This window comes from Leiobunum rupestre, chromosome 7 (genome assembly GCF_980474605.1).
Source record: "Leiobunum rupestre chromosome 7, qqLeiRupe1.1.hap1, whole genome shotgun sequence".
NCBI lineage: Eukaryota > Metazoa > Arthropoda > Arachnida > Opiliones > Sclerosomatidae > Leiobunum > Leiobunum rupestre.
In genome coordinates this window covers 53,198,551-53,217,093 of record NC_143390.1, presented here as the reverse complement: position 1 = coordinate 53,217,093, position 18,543 = coordinate 53,198,551, and the positions used below count along the sequence as shown (strand labels likewise).

At 33.6% G+C, this 18,543-nt stretch overlaps 1 long non-coding RNA gene across 1 annotated transcript; it reads right to left on the bottom strand.

Moving 5' to 3' along the window:
• Positions 1–17,458: 17,458 nt before the first annotated feature.
• LOC149937267 (uncharacterized) lies at positions 17,459–18,327 on the bottom strand. Its single transcript, XR_016472325.1, has 3 exons — positions 17,881–18,327; positions 17,632–17,813; positions 17,459–17,577 (listed from the first exon to the last, which is right to left on the bottom strand). It is a non-coding gene; the product is annotated as an uncharacterized LOC149937267 (long non-coding RNA).
• Positions 18,328–18,543: the final 216 nt, after the last annotated feature.

Genomic DNA, 18,543 nt, shown 5'->3' with positions numbered 1-18,543 from the left:
TTAAATATTGTTTATTATTGGTCAAATTATATTTGTCACAATGCCAGACATAGTGAACACCCTTGTGTTGCAAGTCGGGAAATTTTCCGCGGATAATTTTCCGAAAAAAATAAAAAAAAGTTTTAATTCCATGATTAGTCTAACCTTGTTTGAAAATTTAAATAAAGCGGCATTTTCGCCTAATTTTTTTGAATCAAAAGTAAAACTAAACCTCTACACTAGCTTTAAAATGATTAACAATGTAACCCTATTAATATTTTGTAGTATGTTTACTGTTATTAGACCTTTAATATCGATAAAAAGTTAAAAAGTAATTTGTTTCAAATTTTCATTTTTCCGATTTTCCTGAAAATTTTCTTGAAATTTTTCCTCATTTTATTTTTCCGGCATATTAAAAACACTAAAAATTTTAAAGATATTTTTATTTTTAAATATACCTTATTGAACAATAACGGAGATTTATTTTATAAAAAGGTTTTAATACCTACATTGCATATTACGGCTGTAAGTTTGTTAGTCATGATTGATTTCCTTGTTTAAGAAAAATAGCGAAATAACTTTGAAGGTTTTGTTATATTTTAAAATCGATTTTATTTATTTCGACTATAGTTGTTCGTAGAGGAAACGTCGAAGGAACTATCTGATTCTAAACTCCGTGAAATGTAATCTACGTGTGCTCGCGTGTAGAGTACCGAATTCAAAATATAAGTAGAACCGTCGAATCGATTTCTTCTATATATTTGTCAGAAATACAAATAAGAAAGCTTATTCTTGTTTCAACCGTTGGAAATCTATTAATGTATTTTGACTTCACTAGAAAAAAAAGCTGTTAAGATAAGTATTTACTTTTCTATTAACAAATATATCCACAAAAAAATGTACTTCCAAAGACCCACATAAATAAACAGCGGCCCTCAAGACCCGCTAAATACACGAACCACCTTCCACTGAAAAATATCCAATATAGAACAAAAACACTTAAAAAAATTAATAAATGTTTATAAGATAACTATAAGACTTATCGAACGGAGAGACCTATCGAACGAAGAGCCGTATTTGATTCATTAAATAAAGCTCAGTTTATTTCTATTTCTTGGTTTTTCCAAAAACCAATTTTAGTTAGGGAGATTGGCTTTGTTGGGGCGCTTTTTATCGTTGAAAAGTTAGCTCCTCCCCCTAAACCCAATCCATTCAGCCCCGTCTCTCATTTGTTCCCTAAAACTGACGTCTTCAAACGTGATTGAAGAACACGACAGTGATGGTTTTCTCCCCATTCTCGAGGCGGGGTTGGTCTTTCTCCCCATTCTCGAGGCGGGGTTGGTCTTTCTGTGCTCAACGGTCTCTGCAGCCAGAGCAACGGTGACCTTTCTCGTTCCTGCAAATGTAAATAAAATTAAATTATAATATTTCTTCCGAAATAGATACGCGTACCACCTTCTCATTTGGCTAAATTAAGGTTTCGTTTTTCTCTATTTAATGATTTTCATGAATTCAGTGCAGTGGCGTAACTAGGAATTCCACCCCCCCCCCTCCCCCTGCGAAAAACGACTCGGGGCCCTTTTAAATAGCACCGATTTCCATCATAAACCTAGTTCTCCCGGTCTGCGGGGGGGCTATTTACGCCACTGAGACAGTGTTTTCTCATTAAGATTTTTTCAAACAACGATAAAACACGTGTAAAGGTAGAAAAGTCCATAACGAATATGTGCAAAAACAGCTACACTTTAAAAAATAATTTAAAGTCATTACGAAATTTACGAGTTGTTCGCACCAACAGGCATTAGAGCGTAAAATAAATAAGTGAAACTTGGACCAAATAGATCTTCGAGCATAAAATAAAGATACGAAACTCGGATCAAATAGATCTTCGAGCATAAAATATAAAGATACGAAACTCGGATCAAATAGATCTTCGAGCATAAAATATAAAGATACTAAACTCGGATCAAATAGATCTTCGAGCATAAAATATAAAAATACGAAACTCGGATCAAATAGATCTTCGAGCATAAAATATAAAGATACGAAACTCGGATCATATAGATCTTCGAGCATAAAACAAAGATATGAAACTCGGATCAAATAGATCTTCGAGCACAAAATAAAGATACGAAATTCGGATCAAATAGATCTTCGAGCATAAAATAAAGATACGAAACTCGGATAAAATAGATCTTCGAGCATAAAATATAAAGATACGAAACTCGGATCAAATAGATCTTCGAGCATAAAATATAAAGATACGAAATTCGGATCAAATAGATCTTCGAGCATAAAATAAAGATACGAAACTCGGATCAAATAGATCTTCGATCATAAAATAAAAACACGAAACTCGGACCAAATAGATCTTCGAGCATAAAATAGAAACACGAAACTCGGAGCAAATTAATTTTCGAGCATAAAATAAAGACACGAAACTCGGAGGAAAATTGATATTCGAGTCAAAAACAATTTAAAAAAGACGTACAACGGTCAGAATACACACAATCCTTCTAATGTGTTAAGTTTGAGCTATTCACAGCAACCTGCAACGCCGGTATATCACAACCAATATATATCCACGGTCACACATAATTGTATTTACACTTATTTGTTACTTCTAGTCATACTTTGAAAGCATCAAAGATTCCTTCGATCAGTGTCACTCTTATTTTTTACTTCTGATCACAGTTCTTTGTTACTACTAGTCAGCCGTTGAGTGTCACACTTATTTTTTCTTGTTATACGACAAAGACTAGTTCGATCAGTTTCATACTTATTTGTTACTTCTGATCACACTTATTTGTTTCATTGAGTGTCACACTTATTACTTCTGGTCATACGCCGAAGACTAGGTTGATCAGTGTCATACTTCATTGTTACTTCTGGTCATACGTTGAAAGCGCGGCGCACTCTGAACCTCCTTGAAAAACGCTAGAGGGAAACGGGCGCGTAGACCTCTATAAACACGCGGATTTACAATGTTGGAAATTGCGGGGGTCCGTATACGCTGCCCAAGAAACCTTACTTAGAATTAAAATTAAGGAACGTATTTGAAACTCTAGGTTATATGTAAACCACAGCTATTCAAAAATATAACTTTCATGAAAATCGGACTTAAATTAAGGAACTATGTGTCGATTTTTAGGCGAAAATATAAACCTACGAAAATTGGGGTCCCGTAAATAACCCTGAAAGCTATACTTAAATTTAATATTTACTGATATAACCGAAGTTGTAGGTCCGCTGAATCCGAACCTATCCAATATTTTTTTTAAAGTTACTGGACTTAATTTTATATAAAATATCTACCACATAAAGCGAAAGCACCGAAAATAGTAAATTGGGCTCCGATTTGAAAACTTTATGAAAGGCTATCAATGACGATGTATGTACATTCGAACGAGATATCATTGACTCTTCTAGCCCTAACCATGGAAGAAGTAGAGAAGGAACGGTGGCCAGAATAGCAAAGCCTGTACCAAAAATGTTGTTGTCTTCCCTCTTTTCAACCCCCTTTCGGTTAGGGCACTCCATCCTTAATGCACATTATTCGACGCGCACTACGTCACGAGGCGGAGTCTAGTCAGCTGTAAACATTACAATATATCTTCCGCGTGTTTGTGTTGAGCTTCACAAGGCGCAAAGGCCTAATTTATTTACATTTTTTAAAATAGTTTTTAGTTTAGCTTATGAATAATTATGTTCAATGGTATATATTATATTATACTTCTTTGTTTGGTCATCTACTGCGTACTGTTTTTAAAATTTTAACGGATATCTTTCCATGTGTAAGGCTTAGGTAGGTTAGGGCAAATTAAATTACTGATTTAACTTTTAATTATAATGGTTATTATATATATATATATTCCCTTACAAAAAATCAATAGAAACCATTTGTTTTTTACACATTGGTAACGATTAGTTGGTTCCACTTGTATTTTTGGACCATTCCCATTTGTTTCCACATTGGTATTGTTGATGGATTAAATTGGTTTGTTATTGGTTCTGAATGAGATATTTTGTTTTTCCAATTGTAGAGTTTATTGGTTTTGCTTATTGGTTCTAAATGGGATATTTCATTTTTCCGATTGTAGAATTTTTTTTTCCAATTGGTTTTTTTTTTAATGGGATATTTAGATTTTCCAATTATAGTGTAGAGGTTTCTAGTGGTTCCAATTGGAGGTTTATAGTGGTTCCAAATGGAGGTGGATATTAGTTTCAATTGAATTTTTAAAGTGGTTCAAATTGGTTTTATATCAACACATTTATGCTATTTGTACACTTGTCGAGGAACCCCAGTATAAGAACATAACATGTTTTCATGTTACGTGGTTTTCGTACTCACGCAGGAATTAAACATTGCATACTGTATTGAATTTCTCACATCTGTTATAATAATATCATAGTTAGGTAGATAATGAACTAAGTAACACTTTGCCAATAAAATTATAGTTTTACAGTTTACGTTAATGAATATGACTGTGACAATACAAGAAATGTAATTATGGAGAGCATTCGATTGGTTATTGTTTGCATTTACCTTTAAGACGGGTGAATTTGCAAGGAAATATTAAAGATAAATTTTATCTAATTTTATTACAGTCAGTTTAGTTGGATGATAAAGCAAATCTGAGGAGACTTTAATTGAAAAAAAAACAAGTTGGGTATTTGTTAGATAAATTAATTTTACTGACAGTAATTATGTCTGAAAAAGTATGGCAGTGGGCCATCACTAACCCAGGGCTGTAACTAGAATTTTCACTAAATTGACATTTAAAATTACATTGAAATATAATAGGTGATTTAAATCAATGATTAGAGACCATTAGGTTTCCAAATGGTACTCTAAAGAAAACCCAGTCGCAGTCGGAGCCCATTGAGTTCCAATTGAAACCATTAGAACCCATTTGGCTTACAAACAAAATTTAACTGAGTGGAGGATGCATTAGTTCCAATTGGGATGATTTTTCCAAGTTGGGTATTGTATTTACAATTAATCTCCAATTAGAACCATCATATTCCAATTGAGCCAAATGAGAGACCCATTGGCCACAATTTGAAACTAATTGGTGTATATTGTTTTTTCTGAAGGATATATTGGTACCAATTGGTATTCCACCATCCCAACCGGGGATTAATTGGACTCAATGGAGGATGCATTGGTTCCAATTGGGGTGCATATATTCCAATTGGAAAATCAATAATTACCAGTGAGTTCCAATTGGTATATGATTTTTTCAAGTTGGGTTTTGTATTTCCAATTAATCTCTAAATTGAGCAATCATATTCCAATTGAGCCAAATGAGAGACCCATTGGCCACAATTTGAAACGAATTGGTTTATATTGTTTTTTTCATAAGGGTTAAATAATATAATTAAATTGCTGATTTAACTTTTAATTATAATGCTTATTATATATATATATATTAAATAATATAATTAAATTGCTGATTTAACTTTTAATTATAATGCTTATTATATATATATATATTAAATAATATAATTAAATTGCTGATTTAAATTTTAATTATAATGCTTATTATATATATATATATATATGTATATATATAAATATATATATATATATATTTTTTTTTTATCATAAAAACGTGTATTTAGATATTTATGTACATTTTTTCACGGACAACGGTAATCATTTTACAGTTCAAAGCGATTTTATACATATCTTCACTATTGCAGTACCGATCATATTGAAGGATTATGGATAGTTTTTTTAAAAAAAAACGCTAGAAGTCGTTGCTGTGGTCCATGTATCAAAGGTTCGTAGGTATGAAAGTATATAGCGATTTTTAAACACATAACTGCACATTCCAACAGCTTATTTTCATTAGGAGAAAGTTAATATTCGTCGAAATTATGAAGCCAAAAGTTTTTCCACTTTAAAGTTAAATTCAGATTTAATTTTTTTTTTAAAGTTTCCAGGCTATCGGTCACCGAACAGAAGACTGGACAATCGCAATAGATATGTAGATTAGAGCATTTTATTTTATCACAGAAAGGGCAGTTTCCATTTAAATTAACAAACACATGTTTCCCTGCATATGGTGACAAAATTTAAAAAAACATTTGCTTATATAAAACATCTTTTTCCTTTGGGGTGAAGTTACTTTTCCAGATATGATTCCAATATACCGTTGTAGGCTCTGGTATTTGTAGGTTAAATTGTGTTGGAATTTTATTAACTATACTCTCTTGATTATCGTTTTTATTAAAAAATGTTTCGATTTGTACCTTTGTAAGCATATTGAGAGTGTAATTTTGATTATTTATACGCAACCAAATGTCGGGTAAATTTGAAAACCTTGAGACTGAATTATTATTAACTGCATAGTGGATCTGTTTTTTAAAGAAATTAGGAAACAGTGATTTCAGTTTTCTTTGGAAACCTAACAATTGAATTTTCGTGCTTCGGTTTTCGATTATGGCCATTTCGTGCTTCTTAAAATTAAGCTTCGGTTTCGAAAAGTCATTTGATTCTTATGATAGACATGTTGTAACCCCGACTGATTTCCATAATTGATGAGTTAGAATAGTCCCAAAATTTAAATTTGAGTTACCGTAAACAGGTTGGTATGGTAGGCATTTTTCATTAATCACTACGGTCACTTACTAAACTATTTCTGTTCATCTGCAGAATTGCTAGGGTTTTATTAACTAAAGCCTTTGTTATTTGTTTATTGATATTTAAAAGGCCGAGACCACCTTCTTGGACTGGTGTCTGAACATGTTCTTTGGTCATCCAGTGTTTACCGCTATTCCAAATGAAATTTAGGAAAATATCTTCTAATCTTTTAATGACAGTATTAGGCATTGCCATTATAGGTATAAAGTGCCAGAAACTGGACATCTCGCCATTACATATAATTGCTCTTGCTCGAAGAGACAAATTTGTGTAACTATTTTTAGCTTGTAAGTTAGCTTCTATTTTTTGTATAATTGTGTTAAAGATCTCGTAGTTTTTCCAATAATCATTGAAGAAATTACACCCCAGAATTTTTATATTTTCACCCGACCACGACATTCCCAAAGGGGTATCTGTATATATATATAAATCAGCAATTTAATTTGCCCAAACCTACCTAAGCTTTACACATGAAAAAATATCCGTTAAAATTTTAGAAACAGTACGCAGTAGATGACCAAACAAATAAGTTGTACTAAAGAGCCTTGAATTCGGACATTCAGACCAATAACATAAGGTATAATGCGCGTGAGGGTTGCGCAAACGAAACTTGATGCCGGGTAATGCCCTAACCGTTGAAGAGATATGCGCGACACGGCGGCATCGGCATCGGCAACGGCTACACTGTACGTGAAACTAATTTACACAAATACTTAGGATTGTGTGTAAAATAGATAGAAAATAGCCAGAATTTGCAACGATAGAGCGGTTTCGCCTTACTTGGGGGCTCATCAATACCATGCAGGGAATCTGGTAGGCGACTAAATAAACCGAGAAGAGAAGCTAATCATTAAATATTTAAATATTAGCTTTCATTATGGTTTAGTTATATTTGTTCAAGGATAAAATACGTGTAAGTCTTATATAATTAAGATTTTAGACTGAAATAACATTTCAATCCATTTTTTTACCATTTAGTTATAAATTAATTACTTAAGACTGAAATAACATTTCAATCCATTTTTTTACCATTTAGTTATAAATTAATTACTTAAGACTGAAATAACATTTCAATCCATTTTTTTACCATTTAGTTATAAATTAATTACTTAAGACTGAAATAACATTTCAATCCATTTTTTTACCGTTTAGTTATAAATTAATTACTTAAGACTGAAATAACATTTCAATCCATTTTTTTACCATTTAGTTATAAATTAATTACTTAAGACTTCAATAAACCTAATATAAGAAAAGACCATACACAAAGCCGGTTTTTCAGCCCAATTGAATGAAGTCTAAAATAAGATAAAAATAAATCTGTTATTTGAGTATAAAATATATCTTTAAAGTTAAAATCCAAAATAAATTTCCAGGTTGCACGAACATATTAGGTTAATATTTAGTATTTATAATTGATATTGAGTAAAATATATTGCGTTGTTCTAACGTGTAAAGTTGGTATTTTCCTACGTATGTACAGGGTGTTTTTTTGTGGTCAGACAAGTGATTTGTTTCGAAAACTACTTAAGTTAGATATTTCAAATTTTTTTGGTTAAGTAAATACACCGGTTGACATTGATTGGTGAAATTTCATCGTTTTCTGAAAATATTTTCACACTTTTAGACAAATTGTTTCACCACTAGGTGCTAGATCAATTTTGTCAATTGAGAATTTGTAGAACATCATCATCTTTGGCTCGACGGAAAAAGAGCTATTTTTCACTGAAAAACGCGACTTGAAAAATTAACAAGTTGCGCAAGCCAAAATAAATTTGTTTGTTCCGGGAGGGGCATTCTATCAACACACTCAAAAACCTAACCGTCTCGGATTTTCATGAAATTTGGCATATCGATAGTGTCTAGGGATTTCAAGGAGAAAGTTTTATTGAATTATCTCGAACGGTTTCCAAAATATGGCTGTTTAAAATTAAAAAAAAATGGCCAAAATCACATAACTGGTATATTTTCTAATCCCCATAGCAGCTGTTCTAATGAAGCTACAGAGTTGCGAATGATGTCATTTTACTCAGCTAACGATATACACCATATGTACATTTAAAAAAAATAGTTTTCAAATTTCAAATTATTTTAATAATTTGATTTTTTTTAAAAAGTGCGTCATCAAAACGTGAACAGTTTGTATCTACGTTAAATGATTGACCAAATTTCAAAGTGGGAGGTTCATGGGTTCATAGTTAAACATTATTTTAAAAAAGTTTTTGAAAAATGATAGCCTTTAATATGCATACATATATTTATATAATAAATACATATGTATATATGTTTAAATATTATATGTTTACATATATGCATATATATACTTACAATATAATATAAACATATATGCATATATATACTTACAATATAATATAAACATATATGCATATATATACTTACAATATAATATAAACATATATGCATATATATACTTACAATATAATATAAACATATATTCATGTATATACTTATTATATATACATATATGCATATATATATTTATAATATAATATAAACATATATGCATATATATATTTATAATATAATATAAACATATATGCATATATATAATTATAATATAATATATACATATATGCATATATATAATTATAATATATACATATATGCATATATATAATTATAATATATACATATATGCATATATATAATTATAATATATACATATATGCATATATATAATTATAATATATACATATATGCATATATATAATTATAATATAATTTATACATATATGCATATATATAATTATAATATAATATATACATATATGCATATATATAATTATAATATAATATATACATATATGCATATATATAATTATAATATAATATATACATATATGCATATATATAATTATAATATATACATATATATAATTATAATATATACATATATGCATATATATAATTATAATATAATATATACATATATGCATATATATAATTATAATATAATATATACATATATGCATATATATAATTATAATATAATATATACATATATGCATATATATAATTATAATATAATATATACATATATGCATATATATAATTATAATATAATATATACATATATGCATATAATGTATACATTCATCCGAGAATAGCATGTTGCGGAGGAATTTTGGGTCGTCGTGCACGGAATTCAGCAGCCAGTTGCAAAAATCCAGCCGTTGTTGAGCGTCTCCATCTCGTAAACCGTGGTGAAGCGTTGCTCTGTAAGGATGGTACTTATGCCTATGTAAAATTTCCCAAATGCAAGTTTTACTGCAAGCCAAATCCTTACTCGCCGCGGCACAGCTACTACGTGGGTATGCGGCAAAATAGTCTAAAACGGTGATTTCAAAGTCTAAATACCGCTGACCAGGCCCACGAAATCGAGGTTGTTCGTTACCATACTGGTGAAAGTCATTTACAGCTCGCTTTACAGTAGTTATGGATGGTCTTCTATCTGGATGTCGTTGCTCAAAGATCTCACTCACTCGTCGTAGATTTCTTTCACCTTCCGCGTAGTAAATGGCCACTAGTTCCGTACGATCAGCTCTGGAATAATTGTTATGATTGATTACGACAATAATGTTACTCAGTTTGTATTACAGTTATTTAAATACTAAATATATTTAAGGTTTTTACTGACCTTTAAACCTGTGGTAAATTTACCTTCTCGCCTATCAGGGTTAAAACAGGTTTCGAATACGACTAGATGCAAACACAGGCCTATTAGATTAAAAAACTAATAGGAAAAGTCAATAGCTAAATGAGCCAGATTGTGGTTTCAAAAAGAGTGCCACGCCTCATGACCCCTGAAATGTGAAATAATGTATTTCAAATGATGAATAGGGTGAAACGGTTTGGCCAACAAGGTCGCCAGATCTTACGTAATTTAAATCGCCATCAATAATTTAATTAATTAATTTAATTTCTTCGCCATTGTCTCCTCGATTTTTCAGCATTGTTTATTGCATTAAACACCACAAACTTCTGGCTTTCATAAAGTTACACTACTTTCCCAATGGAATTCAAAAAAAGTTATTTTAGCTTGCCCAACTTGTCACTTTTTCAAGTCGTATTTTGTCAGTGAAAAAGACGTCTATTGTTTCGCGCCAACGTTATTTGTGCGTTTTTCGGTGACGCTCTACAATTTTCCCATTGACAATTTTCTTATAGCACCTAGCGGTTAAAATTTAATATTTCAAAAAACGTGAAAATATTTTTCGATTTAGATGCAATTTTGGTAGAACGTTTTTCCCGGCACGTATAATGTACAGTACAAATTTCAACTTTCTAGAAAACATGGTTTTTGAAAAAAATCACTTTTTTGAGCAAAAAAAACACCCTGTATATTAGCGTATTTTTTGTTGCACAGCTCCCGTTTTTCAGATTAATCGGAAGCTTTGAAAGGAAACACGTTCCGGTTCGTGAATAAGTCCATTTCGCGCACTGTATAGGCTTAATACAAAATTAATGACATAATTTAAATGTTTGGGAAATATACCATAAAAGGTCGTTACAAACACTGTAGCATTCAACCCAAACATTTAAGCGCTGGAACGGAATTTGGTGTTGATGTTTGAATCCCCAGTGAGGATTTTCGTCCTACCATAGGTGATTATTTTGATGGCTGCTCAATGCGGTAAGCGACGAACCCCAATTTACATCGACGAATGTTCTTTTTCTAGAGATGGACCATCTCTATACAGGGTGTTACGGATAAGAGTACCGAAACTTTCTATATGCATTCTATGGGTCTCTATGAGTAAAAAATGTCTAATAAACATGGGTCCTAAAGTGCTTCGTTTCAGAGATATGGGCTCCCAAAAAACTACCTATAAAACCGGACACAGCCCTAAATCTGGCAAACAATATTCTTCCTTGAACCAAATTGTTTTCATTAAACTATCAATTGTTTTTTATCCGTGAGGCGAGAAACTTTAATAACAAGTTGCAAAAGTTCATTTATGTCCTTTTAGAAGTAAAAGGAGTTTGACGACAAATACAAGCCATTTTAATTTATTGTTACGATTTTAATTATTTAATCAGAAAGAACTATAGTAAATGAATATCCATCTAAGAAATACTACTTTGGAGAGGTACGAATTATTGTATGCTTTTGATATTCGTTTAGCTATCATATTTAGGGCTCATCCACTCAAGTCCTATAGAGAAAGTGTAATAAAGATGTGTACCTTTAATCAAATTATTTATCTAGATCTTTCAATATAAAACACAATCTATAAACGTAATATATCGAAAACAAAACTCTACTATATCTAGTATTAGTGCCTTTTCATCGAATAATAATGAATTAATGCAAGCAAAATGAACTATTAATACTCGAAAATAACCAATTAATGTACGCAAAATAACCGATTGATACAAACAAAATAATAAATTAATACATTCAAAATAACCGATAAATGCACAAAAAAGCTTAATACATGCAAAATAAAGACTTAATGTACGCTTAATATGCCATAAACAATAACTGCATAAAACATGAAAACCTAATACACTAACAATAAAAGCTTAATACAAGAAATATTACTACTTGACACAATAATAACTACTTAATACACGAACAATAGAAACTTTGTACATGAACAATAGCCGCTTTCACGAACAATAAGCAATTAATACTGTTTATTTCAAATACCTAAGCACAAATTTTCTTTCTAAAATCAATGAGACTATAACTTTATAAGTTCGTCACATAATCGAAAGGTAAACATAAATTAACCCTTAAAAACAGTGGTAAGTGGGGACAAGATCAGCGTTTAGCGAACGTGATTGCGCACGTTTTAGGGCATCGATAGAACACGTGTTGTTCTTCAATCGACCATATTCCTATTTACGCCAAGCGGTGAAAAGGGGGAAGCTCATCGGGGGACAATGGAGCTTTTGTGCGGGCCTAATAGGTTCAGAGGGCTCTGACCGATTATTCACCCGTATTCTGCGCTTAAGGTAAGTTGAACGTCATCTTGACTAAGAGCTTTCATTGGGCGGAACGCTGACGGCCCCCGCGTTTCAACCCTCTTGACTAAGAGACCTGATTAGCGGGATCTGAGTGAGTCAAAGTCACATGTTACGCGTTTGCCGGAAGAAATATTTCATTGCCATCTATTTGAGCATAACTCAAAGCTCATAATAAAGTGCCCTCTATTTGGAGAAAAAACCCAAAAACAAATACTGCCATCTACAGCGTGAACTCCAAACGTATTTTGACCTTGATTTGACTGCCATCTACAGCGTGACCTACAAACGTTATTTCACCTTGATTTGACTGCCATCTACAGCGTGACATACAAACGTAATTTGACTGCCATCTTGTAGCTGGTACTTTTTTTTGTTTTTAATTTTTCCTCTTCTTTGTTCTGGTGCTAAGACCTTTTATGTAATTTTGGAGTGTGTGGTGCGAAGACCCCGCTGTCATAGGCACCAAATAAATGTCTTTCTTATTTTGAAAAATTGACTGCCATCAACTTTAATATTTTCCGCCACCTGTTACGTAAGTCTCTAAACACATGAAATTTTAAATGCTGCAGCCGGCATGTGTTTAATTGCAATTTTCATAGGATTTAGAATTTACATACAATAATGGTGCTAATATTCTTCCAATTACCATTAATTTAATCATTTAATTCAATGAAATCATAGCAGAAATACATGGTTCATGTATTTCTGATCATAAGAATACAACTATAAAACCATAAAATACAATATTAAAATAAAACAATGTTTCTTCTTTCTATTTATGATATAATACTTTTTTATTTAAAGCAGGTATGACATGCAAAATTCTTCTTTAAGAAAACGTACAATCATGAAGAAATTGAAGTACTTGCACCTAGGGCCGTACAGAGGGGGGGAAATCCCCAGGGCCCATGAGGTACGGAAAGGGGGCCCACAGAAAAACATCAAGGGGGGAAGACCTGCGAAAATAAATTTAGAGATCTACGGAAAAAAATCCAGGCTCGAGTGGGATGCAAATCAAAGGGCCCGCCAGTATCTTTAGCCCCTGGGCCCAGCAAATCTCTGCACGACCCTGCTTGTATCGAAGATGGAGGATGATGGGTTTGCTGCATTGAGAAGCCATAATGGATGGGCTCTGACATCCGCTTAATCTGAATTATGGGACATCATCACCAACAGTGATAATGAAGTGGGACAAAACCACAGACAGCCTGAAGAAATTAGGACAAAGCTGCTAATTTTACTGTGAAGTTGCGAGAAACAGATGGACGATCTTCATAGGATGTGCCTGAATTAATTACAACGGAGGAGCGCATTAGCCCTTTCGTAACTAACGTCACATATAAATTAAGGGATACCAGGGAGTTACGATTCCACTCTTCCCCAAGAGACACCAGTTCCTTCTGGAAGTAACGAGTACGACAATTAAAAATCTAATATACTAATTAACAATAGGTTACCAACATGCAATTCATGCTTAGCAATACATAGTTCCAATGAAATAGCTAGCTACTTAGGTAGCCCAAAATGTAACAATGAGTACCGAAATTAAAACATATGTTAAAAAAACCAATAGGTTAAGTCATTGAAAAAGCCAACCAAAAACATATCAGATGTCAAAAAAACAGTGTACATGCACAATATTCCAGAATCAAAATATGATAAAATTCCAAGTAAAAATGAAATGGAATAAATTAAAGAAAATAACAAACATGCGAGAAATTAATATAGAAACATTTTTTTAAAACATACCCCCACAAAACCCGTTCTTTCAATGAATAACGCACAGCAATGACTAGAAATATCTTTCTCCAAAAGATCTGAACACCTTGTAATATTAGAATGTCTTTCATAGGAGTACCACTGTCCCTGCGCAGTTTGGGGAGTTGAAATTTTTCCCTGCACTTCGAATGTAAGGCACTTAATTGACAAAACATCTTTATCCGGGGGCAGCAATGGTTATTGAGTCACCAACTTCCTGGATTTATTTAATGCTGTGGCCCATGACATAAGTTGCCAATCCGGGTCCAGTGAGGTTGTTCCTTCCGCTGATACGGCTTTGAACGAACAAGGTGATGAAAGTCATTAGAGCTCCATTGCATATATTTTCTTTGATCACGATGGAGAGACGATTCCAAGTCCTCTTCCAATCAACAAAGAAGCAGCGTCTATTAGTAAGTTGAAATCCATTAGTAACAAATATCTTTTGCCATTTGTTCATGAGAACTACCTGCTAAGATGAACGATATTGATAACCACTACAAGACTGATTTGAGAACTGGCCGCTTGGCCTTCATCAGTTGGAGGTAGGGAAACTTCCACTTGAAGCTTAACCATTTCCTACTTCTAGAGCCACCATCAAAGAAACTTCCTCTGAAACAAATGCTGGGCAGTGTGATGGACGACTTCGTGGAAGTTGAGAAGCATATTTGTCGAGATGTTGGAGATATCCAGGATTTGCTTGCTACGATGGCATACACCTCCCTTTAATAAATGTATAAACGTTTGGGAACTATTTTGGCGAAAGTTATGGAATACCTCGCTTGTTGCGTATGTTAAATTCAACCTCGTTTGGAGTGTTAGGGTTTAGAAATGGAGTCATAACACAGGGTCACATCACCCAGCAAATATCCCACAGGCATTCTATTGTGCAGGAAATCTCAGAACATACCCGAGTGACACCAAATAAATGAGTCATGGATGCAGCCTGGCCAGCCAGCAAAAGGTTAATAATTTTCAGATGATTATCGCAGACTATTTGTACACTGATGGAATAATTGACATGTGTACAGTTCAACGCACCTACTCAAGAATTACCTCTGAAAAGTAAAACTCAGAATTAGTGTATTATATGTTGAATAAAGTCATTTGCACGTACCTGGGTTTCTTCAACGTACTCTGGTTGTGTGGGAAATGCACACATTCTAGCTATAATGGCTTCACTTACTCTTCCTGTTGCCACACTGACAGATGGTTGGCTCATCACTTTTTCGTAGCTACTTGCTAATACTCGTTGAAACAAACCAGGGGGCCTATTCTTGTCTCGGTTACGACATAACGATTCCGTCTTATCACTTCGCCATACCGACATTCGAGATAACGACATTCGCTTGGAACCTTATTCTTGTCCCCCTGTCGCTATCAGAAATGTCGTAAAAACGAAAATACCGCCAGGCGAGTTGTGACGTCAACATCCGGTGACGTGCCCCTCTAATCGTCCAATACGAATCGCACTTATTTATTTCTGTCGGCTGCTGTAATATTTTTGCGTTTGTTTACGTTTTCGCAGTTGACATTTTTGTTCTTCTTTGGTAGTTTTTTTTAAAATAACATTGAGTCGCGCCACAAAATTCTGCGGAAATCTAAAGGTTTTAATTTTAGAATACATGGAGGCTAATGAACGTTTCGTTAGCCGTAAGTTTGATGCAAACTGTACAAACGAGGCGTACAGTACACCGCGATGTGCATTAGTCTTGTCCAAAGGCTTAATGCTTGTGGTGGACCGTACTGGAGGTGCAGTAATTTTTTTGGAATAGAAATACTGTTACTTCTATTACTTATGCATAAATGTTCCAGAGTTTGGCTGACTGGAACTTCCCAAACTAGAACTAAGACAACTGAGGAAGGTCGAGCAAATGTTGGGCAGCTCTCGTTTATTGAGCGGCCTAGGGGGTACATTTGGCCACTACGAAGTACCAGAAGCTGGTTTTGGGGTAAGTATTCTTTCATGAATACATTTCATGCTAACATTTCTTGATTTTAACAACAGATAATTGAAGAAAATGGATGCGGCATTGGCTACTTTAGATCAACGTCCCGCAGCTTCTTCAACAATGGCTCCTCCATATTCAGTCACTATCGCCCATTCTTCTCCCACTGGCTCCCATTCCTGCAGATCTCCAAGATTTAATCATAGTTTACCAGTAGCGTCTGTGGGTTCTAACGATGAATATAAAGCCCCAGGAATGGAAGGTGTAGCTCCGTCTAGTGGAACTTTTGCACCTCTTCTTTTCAAAGAGAGACCTGGTTGCGGTAACCATTTCCAGTTACTCTGATTTGCTTTGCCGGAAGTTTCTAGCTCGGCCAAAACACGCGGCCAATAATATCAATCCTTCCATTCCTGGGGCTTTATATTCTTTGGTTCTAATCACTCCCAAGGTAAAAATATTTCTCCAGCTGCACGAGGTAAGTAGAAAATCATTTACTTTAAAAATATTTAAAATTTGGAAAAGATAATTTGGCTTAAACCGTTTAAAGGTCGCAACCAACAAAGGCAACAGGGTCATATGCGAGGGCTCAACAATTTCTTGAGAAAATAAATTCAAATCTTGATAAGCAAACTAAGATAATGGAAGATCAGTTGGAAACTTGGTGCCATATAGCTAGTTCTCAAAGGAGAATTTGTATTGTAAAAACTATTTGAGTTTCATATGCTTAGTTTTAAAACAAAGTAAGTGAAAAATTCAAATTTTTTATTTTGAAGAATCTTTTACAATTTCACTAATAAAGTTTTGAAAAGAAAAATAGTTGTTTTTCTGTTACCTATACACCCTCATACCTACCTTTATATTGAGAAGTTAATACTCAAAACTTACCTTAGGAATGATCTCTAGAGTTCTTGGTTGCTAGGTAACTTTTTTCAAAGATATCTTGAAACCATTGATGCCTTGTATATGTGGGCATCATGAGTACGCCCAGGAAACTTGGCTTTGACATTCAAAATTACCAAATCACAATCGCAAAGCTATAAAAACTATGTAAATTTTTGAATGTACATGTATATTATTTATATATAAAAATAAAGCTTACCAATTGCACGTTTAAGGAATGGTTTTCTTTCCTGTTAATGTACAAATGTTCACGATAATTTGAATCTTGTGAATTTGGAGCAACATTTGCAATGTGCGTACAATCTATTGCAGCAATGGCCCCCGGGAAATCTGGTCTTCTCCATAAATCTATACGCATTGTTAAATTAATATTTATCTGCTATGAGAAGATTTGATAATTACCTCAACTTTGTGGCTTCCCTTTACTCAGTGGAAATTTTATCCATTTTGGCATTAAAATGCTATTTATTGCATCGGTTTCTTGATGCAGACAGCGACTGACCGTGGCCTGACTGACATCAAGAAACAAATCTTTGCCAACTAGCTGCTTTCTGGTAAGCACAAAATCGAACAGCCACTAACGCCTAATGAACCATATAATTATTAAAACGCTAATAATTACGAACTTTAATTCTTAAATTCATGGCTCACCTTTGAATCTACAGGGAGATCCGTAACTCTTACGTTAGACGCGTTTGACTCTAACGTCGCTTTTAGATGCTCACAAATCTCTATTACTAAATACTTATCTAGGTGAAATAAACTTCTAAACTAATTTTCCGAAAGTTCAAAAGCTTTTGATCTATCTCTTAGAACTCTCTCCCACCCAAAACTCTTCGTTTCTTCCATTTCTGACAGACGCCAAAACTCAAAACATGCGAGCTGTAAAGCAGCCATTTTGAAAATACCGCGATTCGAAGCGAAAAATGACGTCATAACGACAAAGAAACGCGATTCCGACATCCCCAGCCCTGTCGTTATAATTCGCTGGCGATACGGCGATGTCGAAGTGAGTTTTGGAGACAAGAATACGGTTTTCGCCGGTCGATGTCGTTATGGCGATATTTTATCGATTCCGCCATAACGACATGCGTATCGCCAAGACAAGAATAGGCCCCCTGAGCCATAAAACATCAGAGCAGCTAGAACATCCTGTTCAACATACTGCTTGTCCAATTCTTTAATATTTCGCACAAGTTACTTACATCGTCTTTCGGCACTCGATATTGTGTTAAACACTCTATTTGGAAGTTCAAACGGATCTCGTTGCTGCCTCGTATAAATTTCGTTATCCGCTAAGCCTAATTCCGCTAC